Below are 22,324 nucleotides of genomic sequence, written 5' to 3' on the forward strand. Positions count from 1 at the left end.
GCTGCTGCCATTTCGGTTAGATCGCAGACTGCTGTGCTAGCAATGAGGGAGGCTCCGTGGCCGTGGGACCCTCCCGGCCAGGTGTGGGTATAATCTCCTGGTGTGCCCGTTTGCTTAAAGCGCAGTATTGGGGTGGGAATTACCCGATTTTCCAGGTATTGTGTGTCTCAGTTCCCCTGGCTAGGAAAAGGGATTCCCTTCCCCCTTGCGCTTCCCAGGTGAGGCAATGCCTCCCCCTACTTCAGCTCTCGCTGGTCGGGCTGCAGCAGCTGACCAGCACCAATTGTCCGGCACTCCCCAGTGAGATGACCCCAGTACCTCAGTTGAAAATGCAGAAATCACCAGTCTTCTGTGTCTCTCGTGCTGGGAGTTGGAGACTGGAGCTGTTCCTATTCCCACATTTTTGATTTCTTTAAGTTGGACTTCATATTTCTCTTGTGCCTCCTTGATTAGCTTAATAATTGACCTTCTGAATTCCTTTTCTGGCAATTCAGAGATTTAATCTTGGGTTGGATCCATTGCTGGTGAGCTGGTATGATCTTTTGGGAATGTGGAAGAACTTTGTTTTGTCATATTATCAGAATTGTTTTTCTGGTTCCTTCTTATTTGGGTAAACTATGTCAGTGGGAGGATCTGAGATTCAAAGGCTGCTGTTCAGATTCTTTTGTCCCACAGTGTGCTCCCTTAATGTGGTGTTCTCCCCCTTCCCCTTGGAATGGCGCTTCCTGAGAGCTGAACTGTAGTGACTGTTTTTGACCTCCATGCATTGGAGCTAACGGGCTCTGGGCTGGTACTGGGGAGCATCTGCAGAGTCCTGTGATGCGACTGGTCTTCAGGTCTTTCCGTCGTGGATACCAGCACCTGCTCCAGTTGAGGTAGCAGGGGAGTGAAGTGGACTCTGTGAGGGTCCTTCATTGTGTTTTTGTTTAGTGCACTGGTTTTGTGTTCGTTGGCCTCCAGCCAGGAGGTGGCACTTTCAAGAACTCATTATCTATGGTCCCACAGGGAGGATGCGAACTTGCCCTAGGGACACCTGGTTAAGTATTCAGGTTTCTCAGGTGGTGGACAAGGTCATAGAGCTCCCGAAAGATAATGACCTTTGTCTTTGGCTACCAGGGCAGGTAGAGAAAGACCACTAGGTGGGGGCAGGGATAGGTGTGTCTGCGCTCAGCCTCTCTTTGGGTGGGTCCTGCTGTGGCTGCTGTGGGGGATGGGGATGTGGTTCCCAGTCCAATGGAGTTATATTCCCAGGGGGATTATGGCTGTCTCTGCTGAGTCATACAGGTTGCCAGGGAAGTGGGGGACAGCTGGCAGTCACAGGCATCACCCCGCTCCCACTCAGCCCACAGTCCTAAAGGCTGGTCTCACTCCCACTGTGTCCCCCCAACAGCACCAATTTGATTTTCAGGCAGCTGATGACCAGGGCTGAGAACTTGCCCCAGACCACGAGCCTCCCTGTTGATAAAGCAAGCAGACTCAGTTTTTCAGCATCTCAGGGAGGCTGCAGCAGTGATCCAGTTCTTTGAAAGGGTCTGTGGATTCTCAGATTTCCAGGTATGTTCCTGCAGTATTTCTTGGAGCAAAAGTTCATAACGTGAGTCTCCACAGGCTGCTTTGTCTGTCCAAGCGGGAGCTACAAGCTAGTCCTGATTCCTATTCACCATCTTAATGCATTCTTATTATTCAATAAAATACTTTTGATATACATTTAACAGAGAAAATGAAAGTCTTGCACAATGAGAACTACAAATATTGTTAAAAGAAATTAAAGCAGATCTAAATAAATGCAAAGACATGCCATTTTTATGGATGAGAAAACTTAATATTGTGAAGATGGCAATACTTCCCAAATGTATCTGCAAATTCAATGCAATCTCTATCAAAATTCAAGCTGCCTTTTTGTAGAAAATTACAAGCCAATCTTAAAATATATATGAAAATTCAGTAGACTCAAAACAGTCAAAACAATCTTGAAAAAGAAGAACAATTTAGAAGACTCATATTTCCCAATTTCAAAACTTACTACCAAGTTACAGTAAGCAAGACAGCGTGGTTTTGGCATAAGGGTAGACATATAAAAAACGGCATAGGATTGAACTTCAGATGTAAACTCTGATATTGATGGCAATAGATTTTAACAGTGTTACCAAGATAATTTAATGGGTAAAGAACAGTATTTTCAACAAATAGTGCAGGAACAACTGGACATCTACATGCAAAAGGATGCCATTATAAATCTACCTCACTCCATAAACAAAAAAATAACTCAGATGATAGCACTAAATGTAAAAGCAAAAAGGACAACACTCTTAGAAGGAAGTGAAGGAATTGCCTTGGATTAGCAATGATCCCTTAGTTATGACCCCAAAAATACAAGCAACAAAATAAAATGATGAATAAATTGGACTACGTGAAGAATTTTGTGCTGCAAATGATACTATCAAGAAAGTGAAGACAATACACAGAATGGGAGAAAATATTTGCACATCCTATATCTGATAAATAATTTGTGTCTATAATATATAAATAACTCGAACTCAATAATAACAACAAGAGATAACCCAATTCTCAGCAAACTAACACAGGAACAGAAACACCACATGTTCTCAATCATAAGTGGGAGTTGGACAATGAGAACACATGGACACAGAGAGGGGAACATCACACACCGGGGCCTGTTGAGGGGTAGGGGAGCAAGGGGAGGGAGAGCATTAGGACAAAGACCTAATGCACGTGGGGCTTAAAACTTAGATGACAGGTTGATAGGTGCAGCAAACAACCATGGCACATATATACCTATGTAACAAACCTGCACATTCTGCACATGTATCTCAGAGCTTAAAGTAAAACTTAAAAAAAAAATTTGAATAGACATTTCTCTGAAGAAAATATACAAACAGCTAGCCAGGCGTGGTGGCTTATGCCTGTAATCCCAGAACTTTGGGAGGCTGAGGCGGGCAGATCACAAGTTCAAGAGATCAAGATTGGCCTGGTCAATATGTGAAACCCCATCTCTACTAAAAATACAAAAAAGCTAGCTGGGTGTGGTGGTGGGCACCTGTAGTCCCAGCTACTCAAGAGCCTGAGGCAGGAGAATTGCTTGAATCCAGGAGGCAGAGATTGCAGTGAGTTAAGACTGCGCCACTGCACTCCAGCCTGGGCAACAGAGCGAGACTCCATCTCAAAAAAAAAAAAAAAAAAAATGCAAACATCCAACAGCCAATATATACATTAAAAGGTGCTCAACATCATTACTCTTTAGAGAAATACAAGTCCAAACCACAATGAGATGTTATTTCACACCCATGGTGATGGCTTTAATAAAAAAGGTAGGCAATAGCAAGTGTTGGAAAGGATGTGGAGAAGTTGGAATCTTTCTATGTTGCTGGTAGGAATGTTAGATGGTGCAGCTGCTTTGAAATGAGTTTGGCAGTTCATCAAAATATTAAACATAGAGTTGCCATAGCACCCAGCAATTCCACTCCTAGGTATATACCCAAGAGAAATGAAAATGTATGTGAACACAAAAATTGTACATGAAAGTTCATAGTAGCATTATTCATAATAGCAACAAGAGGAAACACCTCAAAGGTCTATTGACTAATCCAGTGGTCCCCCATCTTTTTGGCACCAGAGACAGGTTTCATGGCAGACAATTTTTTCACAGACAGGGGGTGGGCGTTGGTGGTTTTGGGATGAAACTGTTCCATCTCAGATCATCAGACATTAGATTTTCATAAGGAGCACGCAACCTAGATCCCCTGCGTGTGCAGTTCACAGTAGGGTTTGTACTCCTGTGAGAATCTAATGCCACCACTGATCTGACAGGAGGTGGAGCACAGGTGGTAATGCTCACTCGCCCACCATTCACCTCCTGCTCTGTGACCTGGTTCCTAACAGGCCACGGACGGGTACTGGTCCACAGCCTGGGGATTGGGGACCCTTGAACTAATGAATGAATTAAAAAATATGGAATACTCATGCAATGGCATGTCATTCAGCCACAAAATGAATACAGTACTGGTTCATGCTACAGCATGAACAACCCTTGAATATACTATACTAAGAGAAAGAAGCCAGTCACAAAAGACCACATATTATATATATGATACCATATATATAAATTATTCAAAAGAGACAAATTTATAAAGACAGAAAGTAGATTTGTGGTTGGTTAGGGCCAGGGGTTGGGGCTTAGGAGGGAGGAATAGGGACTGACTGCTTATCCACTAGAAAGTTTCTTTTAGGGGAGATAAAAATGTTCTAAAATTAGATTGTGGTGATGGTGGCACAACCCTATAAATATACTAAAAGACATTGAATTGTATGCTTTAAAAGGGTAAATTTTATGGTATGTGAATTATACCTCAACAAAACTGTTTTTAAAAAAAGCCAAACAGTTAGCAGTGTGTTAGTTTGCTAGGGCTGCCATAACAATGAGCAACAACCTGGACGGCTTAAACAAGAGAAGTGTAGTGCCTCACAGTTCTGGAAGTGAGATCAAGGTGTCAGCAGGGTTAGCTCCTTCTCAAGTCTCTGAGGGAAAGTCTTTTCCATGCCTCCCTCTTAGCTTCTATATTTCTTTTCTTTTCCTTTTTTTTTTTTTTTTTTTTTTGAGAAAGAGTTTTGCTCTTGTCGCCCAGGCTGGAGTGCAATGGCATGATCTCGGCTCACTGCAATCTCTGCCTCCCGGGTTCAAGTGATTCTCCTGCCTCAGCCTCCCAAGTAGCTAGGATTACAGGCGCCTGCCACCACGCCCGGCTAATTTTTATATTTTTAGGAGAGACGGGGTTATATCATGATGGCCAGGCTGGTCTCAAACTCCTGACTTCAGGTGATCCACCCGCCTCGGCCTCCCAAAGGATTTGGATTACAGGCGTGAGCCACCATACCCAGCCCCTCCTAGCTTCTAATAGTTTGCTGGCATGCCTTTTGCATTTCTTGGCTTGTAGATACATTACCCTGGTCTCTGCCTTCATGTTCACACCATGTTCTCTCTGTGTCTATCTTTCTTTGTGTTCTGATTTCCCATTTTTATAAAAAACAACAGTCATATTGGCCCGCCCGTATTACCTCATCCTAACTCGATCATTTGCAAAGGTCCCTTTTCCAAATAAGATCACATTCACAGGGAGTGGTGGTTGGGGTTAGGACTTCAATATCCTTTTGGGAGACACAATGCAACCTGTAACAAACAATATGGACATGATTTCCTGAATTCTAAGATCAGAGATGCAAGAATAACGCTTACTTACAAATAGCTCATTCCATTCTCTAAGACTGTAATACAGAAGGAAGATTTTTTTTTTTTTTTTTTCTATCTCTTCTTAGCTTGAACACTTATCTGGAAGGCAATGAGATTTTCTGAGACAGGCAAAGACATTGCTTCATAATTCTGTGTCCTCAATGACCTTAAAAGTCACTTAGTTTAGTTATCTACTCAGGGTTTGAAACTCCTTCCTGTGACAGACAGCCTTTTTTAAATTTTGTTTTGTTTTTTCTAAGGGGGCTGTGAGCTGAGACCACTGGAGGGCAAACTCACCATTTGGCAACAGTTCGCTCGCCAGCTGGTGGCAGTATTTTGCTTGAAGCTGTGAGGCCCAAAGACTGGGCACAGGAACTAGTTAGACTTTGGTGCGGAGTCAAACTCTGCCATTTACTGTGTGACTTACTTTTGTGCCCTCAGACAAGTCACTCAGGTGAGTCTCTGTTTCCTTGTACATAAAATGGGAATAATGATGCTCATCTTGCAAAATTTTAAGAATTAAACACAACCATAAAGACAAACACACCAAACAGCAGAGTGCTCAACTCATATCAGAAACAACAGCAACAACAAAAAAAAAACACATTTTTTAAAAAGCAAATGATGCTTAATTTTCTGAATTACTTAACTAGTATTTTAAAAGTAGGCTGCCATCCAGTAGGGCCCAAGAAAATGGAAAATCTGAGAACCAGTGCAGATCTTTTTCACTGGAAGCTATTGTTTTCCCATGCACACACTGATGAGTACAGGGCTGCCATTTTTTTTTTCCTGTAAAGTGTAATGGGTAGATATATGCAATATATAAAAATAATTTGCTATAACTACCAAATACATGTTTAAACTTAAAATATCCATTAGTTCACAGTATGCAACTTTTAATGGTTGTGTTAAGAACCAAAACTTTTACATTTTTTCAGTTGGGAATGTTACATTAAAATGATTTTATCAGCTATTTTTTCAGTTTTCTGATTTTCATTCAAATGAATAATCTCTTATTATGTAACATCTCTTATAACACCTCAAAAATAAGAGTGATTGTCCTGCTGTGAGGAGTGCTATGCTGGATGGAAAGCATAAATAACCCTGGAACTAAGTGACTTTTTCCCCCAGACAATTTAGGTTACCCAAATGAATGATCTTTTCATGGTTTTGTTTTTTCATTCTATTGCAGTTTATTTTTACCTTTTTGTTGTTGTTGTTGTTGTTGAGAGAGAGTCTCACTCTGTCACCCAGGCTGGAGTGCAGTGGCGTGGTCTTGGCTCACTGCAACCTCCACCTCTTGGGTTCAAGCGATTCTTCTGCTTCAGCCTCCTGAGTAGCTGGGATGACAGGCATGTGCCACCATACCCAGATAATCTCTGTATTTTTAGTAGAGACGGGGTTTCACCATGTTGGCCAGGCTGGTCTCGAACTCCTGACATCAAGTAATCTGCCTGTCTCTGCCTCCCAAAGCTCTGGGATTACAGCCTTGAGCCACCACCTCCAGCTTATTTTTACCATTTAATGAAGGATTTTCTCTAGCCATCCCTCGGTTACTGCACAAAACTCACACATTAGAAAGAATTCCTCAGACAAGACCATGAAAACTAAGAATTATTCTCGAATGTGCTAGTTCACGGCAGTAAGGATGAGCAACAGGATGGCAACAGTATTCTGAGAACTGGCTATTGAGAAAATTCCTTTTTAATAGGGCAGCTTGTCTGCTTTACAGCTTTCACTCTTTACTGAAGAGTCCCAGACTAAGAACTTGGCAGTGATTAACATCTAATCCTGGCCAAGGGGTGTTAGGGGAAAGTGGTTCTCCTTCAGAAACAAGGAGCAAGTTAGAAATAAGTCATGAAGCATTTTTTTGGCCTTACTGAAATAGTGAATCTCCTTCCCTCTCTCCCCCTCCTTCCTCCCTGCCTCCCTCCCTCTTCCCTTCCCTTTTTTGAGAGAGTGTCTCACTCTGTCACCCAGACTGGAGTGCAGTGGCATGGCCTTGGCTCACTGCAACCTCCGCCTCTTGGTTTCAAGTGATTCTTCTGCCTCAGCCTCCCAGGCAGCTGGGATTACAGGCATTGTCTTCCCTTCCCTTCCCTTCCCTTCCCTTCCCTTCCCTTCCCTTCCCTTTCCTTCCCTTCCCTTCTTACTTAAGCCATTTAAATTTAGTTTAGTTGCAATAAACCGAGTCTGACTAATTCATCTACTCAGGACTTCGAAGTCAGTATGGTCGCATTCCAGGTTCCTTTGGTTACAACCAGTATCTCCATATAAACTGGCAGGAGTAGGTAGTGGTGATGGGTTCTTCATCAAGCTCAGCAACACTGCTCTCATACCTGCATAAATCCACAACCATCGGCTGTTTCCCGCAATTATGGAAGGGGTTGCAGCTTAATGAGTATAGATTTTGAGCAAGTTATTTTTGAATTGTTGAGGTTCGACTTAAATGGCAGCATATCAGATGTCAACTGAGGAGCATAGCTTGATCTCTAAGAATTTATGTATTCATTCATTCAATCAATAATATTTACTTAGTTTTCCATTATGTCTCAAATGCTGCTAGGTGCTAGGGTACACTAGGGGCCATGAGAGACAAGATTCCTGCCGTCACACAATTTATAGTACAAGGGAGATTATGAACAATGGAATAAGTAATTATTAAAAACCTCTAAAAGGTGAGAGAGGCCTAAGGAACTCTGAGATCACATAGCAACAGCGTCTTTTTTGCGTGATGCAGGCTGTGAGAGAAAGCTCCCAGAGGAAATAATGTGTACCGTGAGACCAGAAGGACAACTGAAAGCTAACAAGAAATGACGGGGGACTGAGGGGAAGAGTGATTCAAGTAAAGGCAACAAAATGTACTAAGATCTGCTGGCAAGACAGAGAATAGAATAAACCAGATACTGAAAGAAGGTCGTATGATTGGAGAGGACGCAGAGATGGTGGGACAAGTTGGAGAAATGAGCAAAGCTAGGTCATGATGTGCTTTGGAGTTTGTTTCTGAAACTTTTTGGACAAGGGAGGCTGCCCTGCTGCAAGGCTGTGCACAAGAAGCGAGAGAAGTGGAAGGATGACCATGGGGCTTTGTGGCTTGCTTCCATCAGCAAACCTGTGTGACTGACCCTCTCCTGCCCTCTATTTCCTCTCCTGCATAATCCTATCAGTTCAAGGCACAATTTGTGCTATTTATTTATTTATTTATTTACTTATTTAGTGAGACATGGTCTCTCCCTGCCGCCCAGGCTGGAGTGCAGTGGTGCAATCTCGGGTCACTGAAACCTCCACCTCCTGGGTTCAAGCGATTCTTCTGCCTCAGCCTCCCGAGTAGCTGGAGGTGCGCACCACCACGTCTGGCTAATTTTTCTATTTCTTGGTATAGATGCGGTCTCATCATGTTGGCCAGGCTGGTCTCGAACTCCTGGCCTCAAGTGATCCGCCCACATTGGCTTCCCAAAGTATTGGGATTACAGGCATGAGCCACTGTGCCTCGCCTGTGCCATTTATTTTGATGGTGCTTTTGGCACAGCACTCGTTGGCTGTCTGGCCAAGCATGGGTTAGTGGTAGATATCTAGGAGTGGATTTATTAAATGACTAATGAAATAGCATAGTTATTGGGAGTCAGCCTGAACAAGCTAAGGAGATAAAAAGCTAGTTCCCAGGAAGAGCTAAAACCAAGTTAAAGTAGGGATGGTGATGGGGTTGTCAGGGTTTCTGCAAGTATTGAATAAAATATAAGAAAACTCTAGGAGCCAAAATATTGGTTTGCCGCAGCAAGGAAACAGAAAGAACAAGTTTAAAAAGTTGAAACTTGGAAGAATCCTTTATTAAACAATTTTAAGCAATGTGGCAGCTGAACCTCATTTTTTTACCCAACACCACAGTATTAATGACTCATTGTGCTTGGTAACACTTCCTGCCGTAAGCGGGTTCCCAGGGAGCTGGGGTGTGGTGTGTTCTGCATCTATCAATTCATTAATTACTTAACCAATCTAGTTATTGAACATTCATTGTACAATTAGTCCTCACTTAATGTCGTCAGTAAGTTCTTGGAAACTGCAACTTTAAACGAAATGACATATAAAAAAACTAATTTTACCATAAGCTAATCGATATAAACAAGAGTTAAGTTCCTACGGCATACTTCTGGTCATAAAACCACCACAAGCTTCTAAATAAAGACCCTAAACACTTCTAATATTAAACACAGAAAAAATTGTGAGCTCTACGTATACGTAGGAAAGATTAATTTTAAAAAGTAAGATTATTTACTTATTTCACTTTAGGGTCATAGGTCGCTGGAGGCTGTCCCAGCAGCTCAGGACAATAGGTGGGAACCCACCGGCCAGGATGCCCTTCCACGGCAGGGCACACTCATACACACACCCACACAGGCTCAGACTGGGACAATGTAGACACATCAATCAAATCAACATGCACATCTGTTGGATGTGGGAGGAAACCGGACTACCAAGAGAAAACCCACATAGACACGGGGAGAACATGCAAACTCTCCACAGATGCTGGCTGGCCCCAGCTGGAAATCATTTTTCTTTCTCATCAATGTTGGAATAAAATGACATAATTCAAGGACCTGCTGTGTGTTGTTTTCAGAGTATTCAAAATACTCCAAAAGTCACTTCTTAACAGCATATGTTTTTCCCAGACCTCACTTCTGCTAAATCCCAACTGTAATAAACTCTCCTCTGCATGATGATTGGTTCTAGACAGGGAATGTACTTATCACTGGATGAGGCAAGCTTGTTTCCTTAGACTGGAGAGGGAGGTCTGAATACTTCCCTGGTAGGAACTACAACTTAATCAATTTCGTATTCCTTTCTGACCACATCTCACTCAGGAAAAGCCAAGTCTGTGGCATTTAATAGGTCCTAAATAGAAGGTTGTTGAATGAATGAATGGAAAGCCCTCCAGTACACCATGGAAATAATGCTGTGTTTTCCTGCCACCGTCTTCACTATTTCCTATTTATATGAACTTGCACAAGTCATTTAATGTTTCTAAACTCTATTTTTCTTGTTCGTAGCATGTGGTAAGTATGTGGAAGATTAAAACCAGTAACTAGTACAGAGTCTGGTTTAAAGATATTAGCTATTAATAAGGTTACGAGGAATTATACTCTTTTAGAGGTAGATTGGTTATTTCCTTGAAATGTTTAAAGTTTAAATTAGAACCTTTGGCATATAGTTCTTGAGGATTTAAATAAAAATGTTAGGACATATGAATTATTCATTCTTTCAACAAATATTTATTGAATCTCTTTTATAGACTAGGCTCTTGTGATAGGTCACCTTCCATCAGGAAAAGAAAGCAACACAAGTAAAGAAACAACATCATTTTGTGATGATGCAATGAAGGAAATAGACAGGAAGACATGATAAATGGTACCTGGAGTGCCTACTTCACAAGAAAGCCTGAGAGAGTCCAGTGGTACTCAAGGAGAGGGAGAAGTAGCCAGGAGACAGATCTGGTAGGACTGTGAAAGCCATGGTAAGAAGTTGGGAATGTATTCCAAGTGCATTGGGAAGCTGCTGGAAACTTTTAAGCAGGGAAGTGGTACAATCTGATTTACATTTTGAAAATGGCTTGCTGTGTGAGTAACAAACTCTAAATGGGCAGATGTAGAGGCAGGGAGACCAGTTAGGAAGTGATTGAAATGGTCCACGTGAGAGGAGTTAGCTGGTGGCTTAGTTCAGGGTAGTGGCCGAGGCAGTGGTGAGGGGTGGGTAGATTCCATGTATAACGTGAAGATAGAATTGATAGATGTGAGGTATGAGAAAGGGAAAGATCAAGATTGCAAATGAACTTCATTTAACAAACATTGAGGCTATTTCTGAGATAAGGAAGACTGGGAGGAAAACAGGGTGGGTTTTGTTTGTTTGTTTGTTTGTTTTGGCAGGGGGAGGAGAGAGGGTCACAAGTTTGGAAATCATATCATCCAAGAAGATATGACTATTGATTATAATATAAGATTGGTGTACTGCTGTGCAGGTCTGTGTCATTTTCAGAGCTACCACTATGGATTCCTGAGCAACTTAATGCATACCATAAATAAAGAGGCTGACCTGCATCTTGTGGCTAAAGAACAAATCAATCATCCTTTGTGACATTTGTCTGAAAAGAGGGTGCCATGTGATTTTCATTTAGGCGACTTCATTCCCAAAGGGCATTTAAGAAAAAACGCACGTTTAGCATTTTCTGATCATTGTATTACTGTAGAGTATCACATAGCATTTTGTAAGTAGACCATTGGAAGTAACACCTTTTTAATTCAATTTTTTTGTATCTTGTTTTTAAATAGCAGAGTATACCATTAAAGTTAAACCTGATGACACCACCACCACATTTTAGACTTGTTAAAGGCATATCACACTTTATATGTCCTTGGTAAGGATGCAAGAATATTAATTTCTAGCTGGGCACAGTGGCTCATATCTGTAATCCCAGCACTTTGGGAGGCCAAGGCAGGTAGATTGCTTGAGCCCAGGAGTAACAGAGAAGCCTGGGAAATATGGCAAAACCCCATCTCTACAAAAAACACAAAAATTAGCCAGGTGTGGTGGCATGTACCTGTAGCCCCAACTACTAGGGAGGCTGAGGTGGGAGAATTGCTTGAGCCTGGGAGGTCAAGGCTGCAGTAAGCTGTGATGGCACCACTGCACTCCAGCCTGGGCAACAGAGTGAGATCTGTCTCCAGGGAGAAAAAAAAAAAGGAAAGAAAAGAAAATAATTTCTTTTTAGATAGACAGGAGGAGAACATAGAAATTTAATTCGTTCTTGGCTCCTTTAGGTTTATAGTATGTTGTTCTAAAATAGAATTGGCTCAGCTCCAAAAACTTAAATAGAAGGTAATTCTAAAGTGTATTTTTGAGCCAGTAATAATATATATTTTGACCCAGCATTTGCTTGCTTTGAAATGTATTCTTTACTAATTTGACTGGCTTATCTGTCAATGTAGATAATAAAATGAGGTCATTGTCAGGATCAAGTCAGAAATGCAGATGAAACACTTTGTAAACACTAAAGTACTTTGTAACATAATTTTTTTTATTATTATACTATTGTGTATCTTTAGTAAGATACTGAGATGTCTCAGTTTGATTTAGGACTAATCATAAGAAAGGTAAATTTCCCACACTTACCACATTGAAATAGGTGAAGTGAATAAAGTTCCTAAGACCCCTGAATAGATAGATACTAGTGATGTCAGTTTTCAACTGCTTTACTTTGGCTTTCTCTATCCATTTTACTTTTTTACTTCTTCCTCCTTTTCTTTTCCCATTGCCTCTCCCTCTCCCTGTCCCTCTCCTTCACTCTCTGTGTCTCCCTCTTCCCTGTCCTCTCCTTTTCTCCCAGTCCTCATTCTTCTTTTACACAAACACCATATAGATTCTCAGCTAAACTCTATTATTCACTTGACCACAGGTTTCCCTCTGAAAGAGGTGATCTATTAAGTCACTCACAATGGAGCAAATTTAGCCTCAAGACATAGGCTGAGCCACCAATAGAACTTGGCTGAGCAGCTACCACTCTATACCTCTTGCGCCCTTGTCTAGCTAGTATGTTGGATTCTGCCCTCTCCCAGGTTACGGATTCAAGATGTGTGTTGCTGCAGTAAACCATGCAACCAAGTGGAGAGCAAACCATGCTGCCTTTTTCATTGACAAGACTCCAGATATGAGTTACTTTTCAACAAAAGGGGCAATACAAATATTGTGGTTGGGGTGTAGGAGAATCCTGATTTAACTTCAAGGACTTTGATGAACCTACACTGAGGTGCACAATAGCAACAATCATGTAAAACTAAGTCATTGTTATTGGTGAATATTCTTTGATCATACACTTAATAAATGTGCTGTTTCACTTACTTTTAAATGATTTTGTGGCAAATGATGTTGATGTGACTGACCACTCGCTCACCCACAGGCATCTGCTTTAAGCTGTCATTTCGTCAGTGAGGTGAATTTGTTGCATCCACAGAGTTTTGAAATTAAGGGTGCAGTTCTGGGAATGAGTAAGAGGTTTGTTTTTCTCTCTGTATGCATGATTCATTGATTAACCTCAGTGATCACATTAGCACCGTGGTCAGTCCATCCAGAATCAAAGAAACTACCAAAATGTTGGTCAAGGAAAGAGACGATATAATACATATGCACAGCTACTACATGTGTTTACATACAGTTATTATGTTGTGGCTTAGCAGGGGAGTGAACAGCTTTTATTAAATAAGATACCGTTTCACCCTGACATCACGTATGTTATATAAAACAAAAAGGCTTCCTGTTTTGGACTCTTAAGATTAAAAAAGGTATTAAGAAATATTATGAATTGAAAAGTAACATAAGAGATAAGGCATGGTTATGGTTGATAATGAAATATGCCGGCACTTTTTGTACACCTGAATGATGTTTAATATTCCTGAGCAAGTTTATCTACATTATAAAGTTGTTGTGCATTCTGTTGGTCAGCTTCCACCAGCTGAAGAGAAAACCAGTCGTTCTTTGAGTTGTTTACTGATGGAAGTTGGCTGCTTGATTTTTATTTCAGTAATTTGATTTCCAAAGGTAAGAACATAGTAGAAATTCTACTTTTCTCTTCTGAATATTACATTTGTAGTGTGGTAGACTTACACTTATATTATAGACAAAGTAATAATGTAGACAGAAATAGGAATTACACTGAATAATTACACAGATAGAATGAGAAAATTGGTAAATGACGTATGTTACATGCAAGTGACTTGGTAAATGTGGTTGATGAGTGAAAAGGAAACTGTAGTTATTGCATCACACCTAGGAAGGGACCCTGTGGGAGAGCATGGGAATGTAAGAGCTTGCTGAGTAAGGAGACCATGCACAACAATGGGAGAAGTCTGAGTGCCATAACTAGAAGAAATTTGGTAGTGAATATTCTAATTCAGTCATTCATTTGCAAACATACTGAGCACCTATGACTGGGATTCTCACTGTGCTGGGCTTTGGAGGTGTAAACACTAGCAAGAAAGGCTGGTCTCTGTCTAAGTAGAAGACACAGAACTCTGAATCCTGGGAGCTATAAACATGGGAGGAGAGGTGATAAATGAAACTATGAGGGTGGATGAGGTCACCCTCCACATGCGAAGAGGGAGCAAAACAATGGGCCAAGTGTGGAGCCCTGAGGAAATCCAGGAGGGTCATAAAGTTCCTACTAGCAAGTTGTGCAGACACCAAAGCCAAGGGAAGAGAAGGTTTCAAGGAAGGAAGAAACATTTGATACTGCATTTAGTATTAAATGCAGCAGAGTGCGCCAGTAAAATTAGAATTGAAATCATTCAATAGGTGGCCCTTTAGGAAATCACTTGATAACACAGCATAGTGGATCAGGGCACTCAGGTTTGGGGGGTCTATCAGGAGAACCCACTCCCGATGTTTAACGTGGGTTCTTTTCTATTTCCTAAGTGCCTCCGCTGGGTTGAGAAATAAAGGGAAAAAGCATGAGAGAGAAATTTAAAGCTGGGTCACATGTCGGCAAGATCCGTGATGTTCCCCGAGTGGTAAAACCAGCAAGTTTTTATTAGCGATTTTCAAAAGGGGAGGGAGTGCACGAATAGGGTGTGGGTCACAGAGATCACGTACTTCACAAGGTAATAAAATATCACAAAGCAAATGGAGGCAGGGCGAGAGCACAGGACCACCAGATAAGGTGAAATTAAAATTGCTAATGAAGTTTCCGGGACGCATTGTCATTGATAACAGCTTATCAGGAAACAGGGTTTGAGAGCAGGTAACCTGTCTGACCACAATTTATTAGGTGGGAATTTTCCTCCTCCTAATAACCCTGGGAACGCTAAAGGAGACCGGGGCTTATTTCATCCCTTGGGCTTCGACCGTAAAAGACGACACATGCTCCAAAGGGGCCGTTTATAGGCCTACCTTCAGGGTGCATTCTCTTTCTCAGGGATGTTCCTTGCTGAGAAAAAGAATTCAGTGATATTTCTCCTATTTGCTTATGAAAGAGGAGAAATATAGCTCTGTTCTGTCCGGCTCACCAGCGGCCAGCTCAAAGTTACCTCCCTTGTTCCCTGAACATCGCTGTTATCCTGTTCTTTTTTAAGAAGCCCAGATTTTATATTGTTCAAACACACATGCTCTACAAACAATTTGTGCAGTTGATGCAATCACACAGTCCTGAAGCAACATTCATCCTCCTCAGCTTACGAAGAAGATGACGGGATTCAGAGATTAAAGTAAAGACAGGCATAGGAAAACACAAGGGTATTGATTGGGGAAGTGATAAGTGTCCATGAAATCTTCACAATTTATGTTCAGAGATTACAGTAAAGACAAGTATAAGAAATTATGGAAGTATTAATTTGGGGACCTAATAAATGTCCATGAAATCTTCACAATTTATGTTCTTCTGCCGCGGCTTCAGCCAGTCCCTCCGTTCGGGGTCCCTGACTTCCCGCAACAGGGGTCAGACCGCCCAGGTTCAAAACAGGCATCTGTTGCTTCCTACCTCTGTGACTATAGCAGTTATTTATATCATCATAAGGAACCAGCTGGGCTCCAGGGAAATGGATCCTGAGATGGAGTTTACCATGCAGGAGGTTTACTAGGGAGTGCTCATGAGACCAACACCAGTGGAAAGGAAGGGAAGGAAGCAGGATTGGGCAGAAGGAGAAGTTGAGCTGCAAGGCAGTCTCAAGAAAGGCCTCAGTTGAACCCATTGGGTGCTCTGAGGCTGTGTTGACTCTTGAGAGTTGCTCTGAGCATGGGTGAGGACATTTGGCCTTTATGCTGCTGCGTGTAATGTACATATACTGTAAAATGAACAACTGCTGGATGTAGGCTACCTGGGAAGGCGGTGTAGTGTGGTCTTAGACTCTTCTCAGCTAAGGCCATCCCGCAAACAGGCAGACAGCTGAGGCCCTCTGATGAGAGCACATCCATTTGCTGAAGCAATAGCCCTTAATTCCTGAAGGAAGACCCGGACAATCACTTTCTAATGTGCACATGTGGATTTATTAAGATACTATGCATAGAGTGCTTAGTGTAATGCCTCACACGCAGTAAATAATCAGTGAATATGAAGTTTTATTACATGACTGGAACCCACAGAGTAGACGTTGAATAAAGAGCGAATGAGACCTGAGAAAGTTGAGGTGTTTGGTTCCCGAGGAAAGTGGACTCAAGTGAGGATTTCACTTTTTTATAAAGGGTAGGAAAGATTCATGTAATGAGAAAGTTCAAGGAGAGAAAGAGGACCTGAAAGTATAGGAGAGAGGAAGACTTTCTGATGGAGAAGAAGACGATAGAAACAGAGTCTTGGAGATGGAGTTGGCCTGGGGAGGAAGAAAGCCAGCTTAGGAGGTAAGGACGGTGTAGATACAAGCATGGGTTCGACTGAGGCCTTTCCTGAGACTGCACGGCAGCTGAACTTCTCCCTCAGCCCAATCCTGCTTCCTTCCCTTCCTTTCCAGTGGGCTTGACCTCATGGGCACTCCCTAGTAAACCTCTTGCATGGAAACCTCCATTTCAGAATCTGTTTCCCTGAAGCCACCTGGTTCCTCATGAAGATGTAAATAACTTTGCTGTAGTCACAGAGGTAGGAAGCAACAGATGCAAGTTTTGAACCTAGGCAGCTTGAGCTCCAAGCCTGAGTGCTCTGATACGTTATGTCATGTTACCCAGTGATTTCCTTTGGAGGGGCGTGGTGGTTGCAGAAATTTGAAATAATAGCTTGAGAGATAAAATGAGGTTGTGAAAGAAGCAGGAGGAAATATAAAAAGTAAGATTGCCTAGGCCTCTGTAATCAAATTCTTTGAGGAAGAAGATCCTGGCTTTGTTTTGATCCACTGAGTGATGACATGACAGAATCCTAGATAGTGCAGTTAAGGTGAATAGTGGAGAATGTGATTTTGGCAGCAAGATTAGAAATGAGATTAACCAGTGATGGAGAAGAGTAATCTCAAGGGGAAGGTGTTATCATAGTCCAGGCAAGAAATAACCAGAGGCTGCATCAAGGAATAACTGTGAAGGTAAAGCAAAAGCAATGATTATAACAGATGGGACTATAACAGGAGCAAGATTTGTCAGGTGTTCAATAGAGTTGTCACTAGCCGCATGTTGTTACTGAGCACTTGAAATATGGCTAGTCTCTCTGCAATGTGCTGTGATGTAAATTACACAATGAATTTTCAAGACAGTATGAAAAGACCTCATTCATATATTTTATACTGATTATAAGTAGAAATAATAATAATTAGAATACATTGAATGAAACATTACTAAAATTAATTTCACCTGCTCCTTTTAAATTTTTTTTAACATGGCTACTATTTAATATAAAATGTAAAATTACATATGTGGTTCATATTGTATTTTTGTTGGGCAGTGCTGCTGGGAGGTTGCTGATACTGGGGTGGTCACTAGAATATAGAGAAATTGGTACAGGGTGGAGTTGTAGAATAACAATGCCGGGTGTGGTGGCACGTGCCTGTGGTCACAGCAGTAGCTGATGCAAGAGGATTGCATGAGACCAGCAGTTCAAGGCTAGCAATTTAAGGCCAGCCTGTGCAACATAGCGGGACCCCCTTGCGCAAACCAGTACAAATGGTGGCGGGCGCCTGTAGTCCCAGCTACTCGGGAGGCTGAGGCAGGAGAATGGCGTGAACCCAAGAGATGGAGCTTGCAGTGAGCCAAGATGGCACCACTACACTCCAGCCTGGGTGACAGAGCGAGACTCTATCTCAAAATAATAATAATAATAATAATAATAATAATAATAATTCTAAAAAGCAAAATAAGCCCTTCAGACCACATTTGAATTGGGAATTAAATATTCAGGTGGTCACACCTTGTAGATGGAGTACTGTCCCACTGATTCAAGTGGCATGTTCAGAATGTCACTTGCATTACCTGTTTGGTCTGGTACATATCTACCCTCTTGACTGATGCGACTGGAACATATAGTGGGTTGATTAATGGGGGAAAAAAAAACAGTTAAAGAAGATAATTGTTTTTTAAAAATGAAGCATACAAGAACAATTTTGATTATTTTAACTTGAAACATAAGTCATACTGGTTCATCTGTTTATTGTTGGATATAAGATCAAGACCTTTTCTATGCATATGGCACCATTGACTTGAAGTTTCTTTCATTTTTCTTGAAAATATCACATTCATAATTCATTTTCTATCATTCCCAGTTTTAGTTTCTCAAAAGAGGAGTGATAAGTTTTCAACAAATCTAAGGGTAGAATTTTAGAAATTTTGTTTTCCTTAGTCTACTACAGTGTTCTCATCCATAGCTGATTCCGTTTTTAAACTTCAAGTGTTTCCAAAACATTCAACTTTTTTCTACTCTCATACTTACCAATATACCTCATTTTTAATTAATTACACAAGCACGAGTAATAGTGGCATAAATATTTGGTGACATACCTGCCTGACTCTCCCTATGCATAGAATCCAGCGGTGACAGAATCATGATCCCTGCTGGAGCACTGGCCAGAAATGGTCAGGGGACCTAGACATCCATCCATATGCTTCAGAATGTTGGTGAGGAGCTGCTTCAGTGTAGGCTGGCTAGGAGAATTCCTTAGGTGCTTAACAGGGAGGGGCAGGCATTTGTGTTTGGAGTTCAGAAAGTAGATGAAAGAATTCTGGAACAACAAGACCTGGACAGGACACTGCAGTGGCGGGTAAGAGGCTGTGTAATTGGAGAGTCTGCCCCAGCAAGGGGTGAAGGGGCACAGAAGGTTTCCATTTACTGAGCACTTCTCCTGTGTTAGGTGCTGTGCCTACCCATTGACAGGCATTATTTTTTGAATAAACATTTAATGGAATGCTCGCAGTGTAGCCTCCTGTTCAGATGAAGTCATTGAGTAATCTTCCAAAACAAGTAGACCTGGTATTAAAAAACTCTGGTCAAAAATAAAAACAAAAATAAAAAATGCTGTTCTGTCAAACTCTTGAACCATTGTTCCTGCAACCTTGTGTCCATGAGAATCACCATTAGAAGTGTGCATGTTTGGGGCAACGTAACCACTTACTCCAATGCAGATTTCCAAGTCCCCATTCCCTGCAAAATGGATCGAATTGATCTGGAATATGATCATGCTCTCCAGGTGATCCTAATGCAGACAGTTCATGAAAACGGAGTGACGACACAATACTACCTTTACAAGGCACTATAGAGGAGGGCCAGCTACAGAAGAAGGGAGTGCAGATGAGTGAGTAATGAAGACTAGAGATGGATATACAGTGGTCTGCTGAAGCCAGCTCATACCAGTTGAAAGAGCCAAATGTTAAAATTAAAGGAATGTCGTGCATCACTTTTTGAACAGAGCCATTATTTAAAAAATAATGTAAATGATATAAACTTGCAATTGAACTGATTATGTTAAAAACAAACATAATAAACACACAAACTTATCACTTCTATGTTGCCATATTTATCTTCTATATTCTTTTTTCTTCCAAGGGTAGAGACTCAGTAAAATCAATAATTTTTACTATTTCATCAAGAACAATTTTAAGTGAAACTCTCTTTTATATTAAAAAAAAATTTTTTTTTTAGGGTAGTATAGCCATGGAGAAAACAGTAACTACTGATGCAAGTTAATGCTCTGCTTTGATTTGTGCTATGGGACAAATAGCTTTACAGTCAAAGAGGCTAGTGACAGCCTAGTATTATCATTAAAATAATTTTAATTAATCAACTAATGTATAAGCACTTAACATGAGATCTACTGTTTTTCTTTTCCTTTTCTTTTTATTTTTTTTTTGAGATGGAGTCTCGCTCAGTCGCCCAGGCTGGAGGGCAGCGGCACGATCTCAGCTCACTGCAACCTCTGCCTCCTAGGTTCAAGTGATTTTCCTGCCTCAACCTCCTGAGTAGCTGGGACTACAGGTGCCCGCCACCACGCCCGGCTAATTTTTTTTTTTTATTTTTTAGTAGAGATGGGGTTTCACCACGTTGGTCATGCTGGTCGTGATCTCCTGACCTCAAATGATCCACCCGCCTCGGCCTCCCAAAGTGTTGGGATTATAGGCATGGGCCACCACACCTGGCTGGGACCTACTCTTTTAAAATTTTAAGTGCATAGTACAGTTTTGTTAACCATAAGCACAATGTTGGGCAGTGTTGAACAGTAGATCTCCAGAGCTTACTCATCTTGCATGAATGAAACTTTATGCCATTGAATAGTAACTCCGGGTTTCCTCCTTGTCCCAGCCACTGGCAAACATCCTCCTCTCTGTTCCTATGAGTTTGTTTATTTTAGATGTCTTACAGAAGTGTAATCATGCAGTGTATGTTTTTCTATGATCCTCTAGGATCATTCATGACATGTATTGCAAAATTTTATTTTTTAAAGGCTGAATACATACTATTGTATGCATGTACCACATTTGCTTTATCCGTTCATCTGTCCATGGACATGGGAGGTTGTTTCCATATCTTGATTATTGTGAATAATGCTACAATGAATATAAGAGTGCTTGTATCTCTTTAAGATTCTGTTTTCAATTCTTTTGGATATATACCTGGAAGTGAGATCACTGTATCATATGTTAATTCCATGTTTATGTTTTTTGAGGAACTACCATACTGTTTTCCTTAGCAGGTACATCACCTCACATTCCCACAACAGTGTACAAGGATTCCAATTTCTTCACATCTTTGCCAACATTGTAATTTTTTTTTTTTTTACAGTAGCCATCGTAACAGGTATGAGATGATAACTCATCGTGGTTGATTTGCATTTCTCTGATGATTAATGATGTTAAGATTTTTTAATATACCCGATGGTGATTTGCATGTTGTCTTGGAAGAAATGTCCATTCAATTCCTTTACCTATTTTAAATCAGATTCTTTGTTTTTTTTGCTATTGATTTGTATGCGTTCCTTATATATTTCAGATATGAATATTTTATCAGACATATGATTTGCAAACATTTTCTTCCATTCTGTAGGTTGCCATTTCACTCTGTTGATTATATCTTTTGCTGTGCAGAAGCTTTTTAGTTTGATGTAGTCCCATCTCTCTAATTTAGCTTTTTTGCTGGTGCTTTTGTTGTCATATCCGAGAAATCATCGCCTGGACCAATGGCATGAAGATTTTTCCCTATGTTTCTTTCTAGGAATATTATAGTTTACAACACAATTCATTCTGTGTTGACTTTTGTGTATAGTGTAAGACAAGGGTCCAATTTCATTCTTTTGCATGTAGATATCCAGTTTTCCTAGCATTATTTGTTGAAGAGACTATCTCTTCTCCACAGTGTATTCTTGGCATTCTTGTTGATTAGCTGACTTTATATACCTGGGTTTATTTCTGGGATCTCTACCTGTTGATGTATGTGTGTGTTTTAATGACAGCACTATACTGCATTAATTACCGCAGCTTTATAATGTATTTTAAAATTAGGAAGTATGAATATTCCAGCTTTGCTCTTCTTGCTCAAGATTACTTTGGTTATTTGAGGTATTTTGTGGATCCATATGAATTTTAGAATTTTTTTCTATTTCTACAAAATGCCATTGAGATTTTGATAGAGATTACATGGACTTTGTACATTGTTTTGGTAGTGTAGACATCTAAAAATTACTGTCTTGCCATCTATGAACACAGGATATCTCTGCATTTGTTTGTGTCTTCTTTAGTTTCACTGTACAAGTTTTTCGTCTTCTTGGTTGACTTTATTCCTAAGTATTTTATTCTTATTTTTATTCCCAAAATGGGACTGTTTTCTTAATTTCCTTTTTGGGTAGTCCATTGTTAGTATATAGAAATGCAACCGATTTTTTTGTATGCTGATTTTTGTATTCTGCAACTTTACTATATTTGTTTATGGTTCAAAACACTTTCCTTGTGAGTCTTTAGAATTTTCTACATATAAGATAATGTCATCTGCACACAGAGACAATTTTATTTCTTCCTTTCCAATTTAGATGGCTTTTATTTCTCTCACTTACCTAATTGCTCTGGGTAAGACTTCCAGTACTATGTTGAATACAAGTGGTGAGAGTAGGTATCCTTCCCTTCTTCCTGATTTTTGAAGAAAACTTTTCA

At 40.7% G+C, this 22,324-nt stretch overlaps 1 long non-coding RNA gene across 1 annotated transcript in view; it reads left to right on the plus strand.

Annotated features, from left to right (window-relative positions):
• LOC108521936 (uncharacterized) overlaps positions 1–19,500 on the plus strand; it is a 30,545-nt gene extending 11,045 nt beyond the window's left edge. The window contains exons 2-5 of the long non-coding RNA XR_001883318.1: positions 1,409–1,554; positions 10,533–10,754; positions 13,733–13,828; positions 19,375–19,500. This is a non-coding gene — a long non-coding RNA (uncharacterized LOC108521936). The remainder of the gene's footprint in view (positions 1–1,408; positions 1,555–10,532; positions 10,755–13,732; positions 13,829–19,374) is intronic.
• The last annotated feature ends 2,824 nt before the right edge of the window (positions 19,501–22,324 follow it).

The sequence above is a fragment of the Rhinopithecus bieti genome, unplaced genomic scaffold (genome assembly GCF_001698545.2).
Source record: "Rhinopithecus bieti isolate Rb0 unplaced genomic scaffold, ASM169854v2 scaffold_62788, whole genome shotgun sequence".
Lineage (NCBI taxonomy): Eukaryota > Metazoa > Chordata > Mammalia > Primates > Cercopithecidae > Rhinopithecus > Rhinopithecus bieti.